This window comes from Clupea harengus, chromosome 13 (assembly GCF_900700415.2).
Source record: "Clupea harengus chromosome 13, Ch_v2.0.2, whole genome shotgun sequence".
Taxonomy (NCBI): Eukaryota; Metazoa; Chordata; class Actinopteri; order Clupeiformes; family Clupeidae; genus Clupea; species Clupea harengus.
This window is the reverse complement of record NC_045164.1, coordinates 7,763,843-7,770,941: the sequence shown is the minus strand read 5'-3', so window position 1 is coordinate 7,770,941 and position 7,099 is coordinate 7,763,843.

Below are 7,099 nucleotides of genomic sequence, written 5' to 3'. Positions count from 1 at the left end.
TTTCAGCTAATTTGGGGAGTCAGGAAAGCCAGTGAATGGGTTTTAGACATTAAGTCTGAAAAGAAAAGACAGCGATATTCGCGCTACCTCATGAGCAGATGGACACAGCGTTCACAGGGTTTCTTGGTGGAATCAGATGGCCAGCCAGCGACCCTTCCTAGACTGCGTGAAAGTATGAAACAGAATGCTGACAAACTTCAGGAAATTGTTAAAAATTTACTGGGAAAAATCCCACCTACTGATGTAAAGGATCCTAAAGGCATTGCAGATTATGCCAAGCTAATAACTGAACTAGTGGCCAGTGTGGGTAAAGCCGTTTCACAGGTAGAGGAGAGATCATTTCAAATTGCCGCTGTAACAGAGACTAATGTGCCTACAGCCCCTCCCCCGCCTGCGGATTTGAGGCCACAGGTAAACTTATATTCCACTGCTCCGTTTGTTTCACAGAATGTGTTATCTCAGATACCTCAGATGGCTCCCATTAGACCTGTGACACCAGCAGATGTTCGGAATAATGGGGTTGAGGGTGTTAATGTTACTTATAAAGGGCCCGGACTACGAGGCGACTTGGGAATGGCTACTCCAATTACACCTGGAGCGCTTAGCCATATTCTGCAGCCTCTGCCGCCACTTAAAACACAAGATCCAAATGTTGATTTTTGGGTAAAGTTAAAAGATGCCGTGATTACCTTTTCTCTTGAATATAGTGAGGTAGCAACTATAATTAAAGCCAAAGCCCCTTTGGGCTATGCCTCACGTTTAGCTGATGCACAGTGGCCTCGGCTTATGCCAGATACTGATGTGGCCTGGGAAGAGCATCTTGTACAGTGTGAAAATATAACTCAGGCAATCCTAGGTAGAGGATATCAGTCATTTACTTCTCTGTCAACCTGTATCCAGGGACCAACAGAGAGTTTTAACTGCTGGATAAACCGTTTCACAGAGAAACACAGGACCCTGGCTGCCTGTCGTACAGACACGCCAACTCTCGGGTCAAGTTTTATAATTGATACAGCTTCTAGAAACATGAATGAAAGATACCAACAGATGTGGACCTTAGGTCTGCCAGTAATCAGAGACTGGGAAGAATTCTTGATTTGGGGACCAACAGAGAGCTGAGGCGAGTGTAGCTCAACTTAATGACAATAAGATCAAGATAGCTGCAGTACAGGACGTACCCTCTCACAATAGTTATCAGCAAAGAAGGCAGAATATACCCCCACATACACCTTGTCACAAATGTGGGAAGTCAGGCCATTGGTCTAGCTCTTGTAGAAATAGACAGAGAAACACAGATAAACCTGTGTCCTCTCAGCAGCGGGGCATGGACTCTGACACAACCTCTGAGATTTTAAATCTTCTCAGAAGTTTGGCTAAATCTAACATCACTGATCAATAGGACTAGTTGGACTCCCTGCCTGCATCATATTCAGACATTCTTCCCCAATAACTGCATTCTCTGTCAAAGTTAATCAGGTGCAAGATTACAAAAGGCTTATCCTACTACTAAATACATATCCTAACTAAAATGATAACTGCAGAATGTTCTTTCTCAAACAGGTCTTGGACTGGATGAATGTCTGACTTCATCAAATGATCCAGGAACGCTGAATTAATTATGAAAAACAAAAATCAAGGGCCACTGGAATCTGGATACAAAAAGGGGCTTTATGACATAATTCTGTAACTTAAACAGCTTGTTTCCTTTTCTCTAGGCATGAACATCTGTCACCGGAGCAAGCAAATGAATGTGTGTGTGTGTGTGTGTCTGTGTGCCGGCCGGCTGTATGAATGATTTTACATGACTTTTCACTGACTTGTTTTCAGGGTAAACTGTTAATTACTTTCCATTTATTTCACAGGATGTTATGTGTTGATTATGCAAACAGAAACATTTGGCTCCCTGTCCTTAGGGAATGGATGACACCGGATGATTCCGGTGGTCTCATCTATCGCAGATTAAACCTTTTGCATAAGATTCATTCTTTTGTTAAGATCTCTTTCAGAAGCGAATCAGCTGACGGTCACCTGGACCCTACCACCGTCCCTCACAGTTGGACCGATAAAGCTCGCCACGGAATCAAAAGGGGGTGGAGTGGCCATTGGAAACCCAGACAGCGTTAATTCAATCAACATCAACTCCATCAACACCTTTCAACTCATAGAACAGCATCTCGCCAAGGTGTCGAAAGGGGGACAACAGAGGGAACAGCAGGACCTTTTGAACAAACATCGCGAACAGCCAACAACTTCAACCTTCACAGACGAGCAACACATCTGAAAGGAACGGCAACCTCCTGATATGCTAAGAGACGCATAGGCTAAATTACCCCATATGGAGCAAAGACCACAGGAGGGAAACAACGGACAATTCAAGCGTCACAGACACACACACATTAACACACACACACACAAACACACACACACGGATACTTGCTCACAGACACACACTTAACTGTATCAAACCGTCAACCCACATTTCAATAAAGTAATGACATGCCATGTACACCTCAGTAACCAGAAAGGAAATGCTTTAAGATGTTGTAACACTGTAATGTATCTCCCATAATCCGTTATCTTCTGTACAATTGTGTAATCCGAGCAATTTAATTTTTGTTTGAGTTCATCTTCATGTATAGTTCATTTTGTTCTGTGTTCCCACTGTTTGTAACTTCATGTTTCCGAATGGCTACCCTGTACTGTACATGTAATTATTTCTCTGCTTACATTTTTCGGCTCTCGCGGCTTCGAAAGGGCGGTCATTTTGATATGACGTCGGTAAGGAATTTCCCCTTAAAAACATCAGGGGGGCCCACCAAAAATTGGCAAACAGGTGTGAGGCACCCTGATGAGAAAAGGTTTCGCCTTACCTCGCGAGAGAATGCGCACCTTTGGGAGAAAGAGAGAGAGAGAAGAAAACTGACTGTGTTCACCCAAAACTTAAGCAAGCGTTTACTCTGATCTTAAAAACAAAGATTTATGTTCAAGACCTTAAGTCTTGAAAAGGGGGAATGAAGGGACCGACATTTGATAGTTAGTTTAATAAATATATTCCATAGTCAATAATTCAATATATCTGACCTAGTGGTCATTTTAGTGTTCTTTGGATTTCGTGAGTTGTAAAAACTTCTCATGTGTATTCTGTTCCTGGCCTACATGAGGTGTGAGAAGCCCTCACAGCTTCCCCCCCTGACTAGAGACATATAATAATTAGCATTTAGGGATCCACCCCCCCTGGCATGCACACAGCTTAAATTCTGTGCTTTCCCAAAAGATAGGCAGTGAAAGAGATTTAGGTGGAACACACACTCAGTGAAATCTATCTCTCTGTCCTCCTTTGGTGCGCGCCACTGAAAGAATAAACCTGGACTTAGGTTTTTCATCACAATCTGACTGAGTCTCCGATACATTTGGGATATAGAAATAATTCCTTTCACTATGTTTTTATGTTTTATGTTTACTGTATGCACCTTCACACCAGAAAAAAATTCCAAGTAGGTGTAAACCTACTTGGCAATAAATCCCATTCTGATTCTGATTCTGATTCTGATTCGCGACACACACTTGCAATGGCAGCTACCAAACACCCTTTCTCTCCTGCCTACTCCATAAAAAAAGGTTGTTAGGCACCGGTCTAGCCCGAGTGCGTTGGTGGACTTTAAACCCTTAAACTCTCTGAGCGCAGTGCAATTAAGCCATAATACTTCTGCTCGAGCCCACGAGCCCATTCAGAGCTGAAGCGGCTTTATCGCACTCTGCGTCATGCTGCAGGCTACCAGCCCTTTTGCCCCACTCTAGGGCAAACGCACGAGCGACAAGCTCAAGGCTCAGTCTGAGGAATACCTTTTCTGTAACAAGCTGCCAAGGAACTTTATGCTCCGCAATTGTTGAATAAACATCCGTAAACACTCAGTTTAGTGAAAAAAGGTTCCTGTGAGGGTTGTGTTTAAGAGTGTGTCTGTGTGTCTGTATAGTTGGTTCTGTCTCTGTGTGGTTGGTGGAAACCTCTTAAATGTGTTTCCAGAAAGAGCACTCAAGCTTCATGTAGAACCTGATGCGCCGCTACAGGGAACCTTTAAAGGATTAGCAGGGTTCTTATGTCCACAGAGGGTTCTGCCAGACGAGGGCGAAACAAGAGTCTTTGTTTCCTTTTAATGGTGTTAGCAACCTAACACAACAAACACTCTTGTCTCAGATACACACACACACACACACACACACACACACACACACACACACACACACACACACTTAGAACACAGCACACAGCACACATACCCACCTACTCTGAAACACAAACATACAGAAACACAGACAAACTCAAACACACACAAGGCACAAGCACAGACCCCCCCCCCCCCCCCCCACACACACACACAAACACACACACGTACACACATACACACACACACTATGCAACACCCACACCTGTGCCTCCAGCCCAGTCTATCACTGTGGTCTCCACGGCTGGGTTTATGTGAAACATGACCTCCCTCCCTCTGCATTGTAAACCTTCATCCATTAAAGATGGCCAGCTCTTCAGTTACAAGCCGGCTAAACATTCCCACCCCGGGGACAGGCCCTGCGCTTGCATGGATGAGGGGCACTCTTTGGAAACCTGCTTCACCGTTGGGTGCGTTTCCTGGAAACCGGCCCTTCGGAAATTTGTTGTATTGTCTAACGCTGCGATATGGAGTTACCAATGTGCATTGTGCGTTAGGAAGGATTTTGGACATCGCTCTTGATGTCAACAAAAGGTCATGGTAGCTACGATGCAGAAAGGAAAGTGTAGGAATTGGGTGTGGCATTGTGTGAGGCAGTACCTTCCATGTTCCATGGCAAATAGTGGTTGTTGATGAATTGTCATGATATGAAATACTTGCCTGACGACAATGGAGAAATGTCAGTGCAGCCCACCGTAAGTTTTTTAATAAAAATGTCTGTTGACTTATCCCTTCAAGGTGACATGGTGCAACTCAAATAAGGTTTATTATTCTAGTTTCCAAAAAAAAACATTGTAGATGAGAGTTTTTCATTTCTGAAAGTTAAACAAACAACACGTATACTCTCTGTTCTTGCTTATACATTATTGAGAAAACATAGACCTACCAGCAGTATATGATTCTGAAGGCATGAAGCAAATCACCATCCATGTCCACACACACGCTCTATGACTCATTCTTTATTTCAGCTATCTATTTTCCAATATGGAAAAAAAGGAAAACAGATGTGCAAACAAAAGATGGCCTGAACAAAGAAACATACAATGTATCTTCATAGATGGAAACATTCCTACTTTGCATTATTTCAAGTGCATGGCCCTTTTATTTGATCAAGAGCTACAGCATATGCAACGTCATTAAGAGTTTTGTTTTAGATGGTTATGTCATGTAAAAGGATAAGCTTCAGCAGAGGACGATGATGATGTCCAACTCAGCAGGAACCTCTGGTGGGCTACCTTTCATCTGTACCTTTCCCCCACACTAATCTCTCTTTATTAGGTTTAATAAGGAACAGTCAACATCAAGCAAAAGATTAAAAAAAAACTGCAGTCGGCTCGACTGTGATGTGGGGACTGCTGGAATGGGCACAAGTGGTTGTAAAATCAGCTGCCATTCATTTCCTAAATGCTTTAGTAGGGGGTGGAGTACAAAGGGAATCTCTGCTTTAGACTGATGAAAGGTTACAAGGCCAGGAGAGAAGAGGGTGAGTCATGGCTTGCTTACAGATGGGCTTACGCACGACACCACTGGCAGGTCTATACAGCCTGGCTTGTCCTTTGTCGGATATAGTCATAGCATCACGCAATCACATTATGACGAGTGGCAGATAATAAGAATCATGCACACACACAAATGCACGCACATGCACACACATAGACCGAGAGAAAGAAAGAGAGACTACATAAAATAAATAAAAACAAAAATAGGCAAGATATTGCTATTAATGTGCAAATGAAATGTCAGATGTGCATTGTGCATTGCCACAGAATATATTTATCTCTTTTGATAATATTTTTAAGTAAAAAAGCATTACTTATACTTATATTTGTGGTTTCAGACATTTGTTTACCAGTTTGTGAATAATTCTGAAAAATGGTCCAGATAATTAGGTAATTGGAACTATAAGCTGTATTTTGTATCATTGTTTACAACATAGTCAGCTTGTTTTCATCCCTTAGAAGATGCCTGCGTCAGTCTTGCATGGGAGAGGGAAAGAAAAACGGTGTTAGCTCTTCTGTCACAGCAGAGTGAGGGTGAGGTAGACAACAGAGAGCGACATTGATGAATGAAGCAGATGGAGACTGCAGTCAGCCGGCTTTATTACCTCGGAGACCTGGCTGGCTCCCAGGGCGGGCGGGCGGGTGGGGTGACTGCTCTCTCCATTCACTGCATGTGGAAGAAGTGGGATGGTTTGCCGTGGGGGAGCTGTCAGAGGTTCGCCCGGTGTGTGTGCCCGGTATGAACCATACAAGGGACCCCCCCAGGATAGGTTGACCCCTGTCTGAGAGACCTCCCTGAGATCATGGATGAAGCACTGAAGTAAGGGGCACCCTGGGAGAAGTATGTTAGGGAGATGTGTGAGGGGTGCCTGTGTGTCCCTGTGTACGTGTAAGGGCCTGGGTGCGCTTCCCCAAGGTTTTATTTTGTATTTTTACATTTTTTACACACACTTGCTTATACACATGCATACAAACAAAAATATTGTGTGTGAGTGTATGCATGCGTGTGTGTGTGTGTGTGTGTGTGTGTGTGTGTGCAGTTATGGCCTTCTTATAGTGAAATACATTACAATGCCAATGCATAACAAAGGTTACATCTACACAGGGATAGAGAGCAAGTGAGAGAAAGGGTAAAGAAAAAATGAACAATGGAAGAAACAGACATTTCAGAAGCTAGAACAGCGATATTGAATCCAAGCCTTCTGAGCCATGAACACATCTCTGGAAGGGTCCAATTGGCCCTTCTCTCATTAACCTCTGACCTGCACATATGATTGGCCTCGAGGTCACAGCTGGTATACAGGGGGTCAAGTTGGGTGCCCTTGTAATGATAAAAGATCACACACACAGAGAGAAAGAAATAGAGAGTGAGAGAGG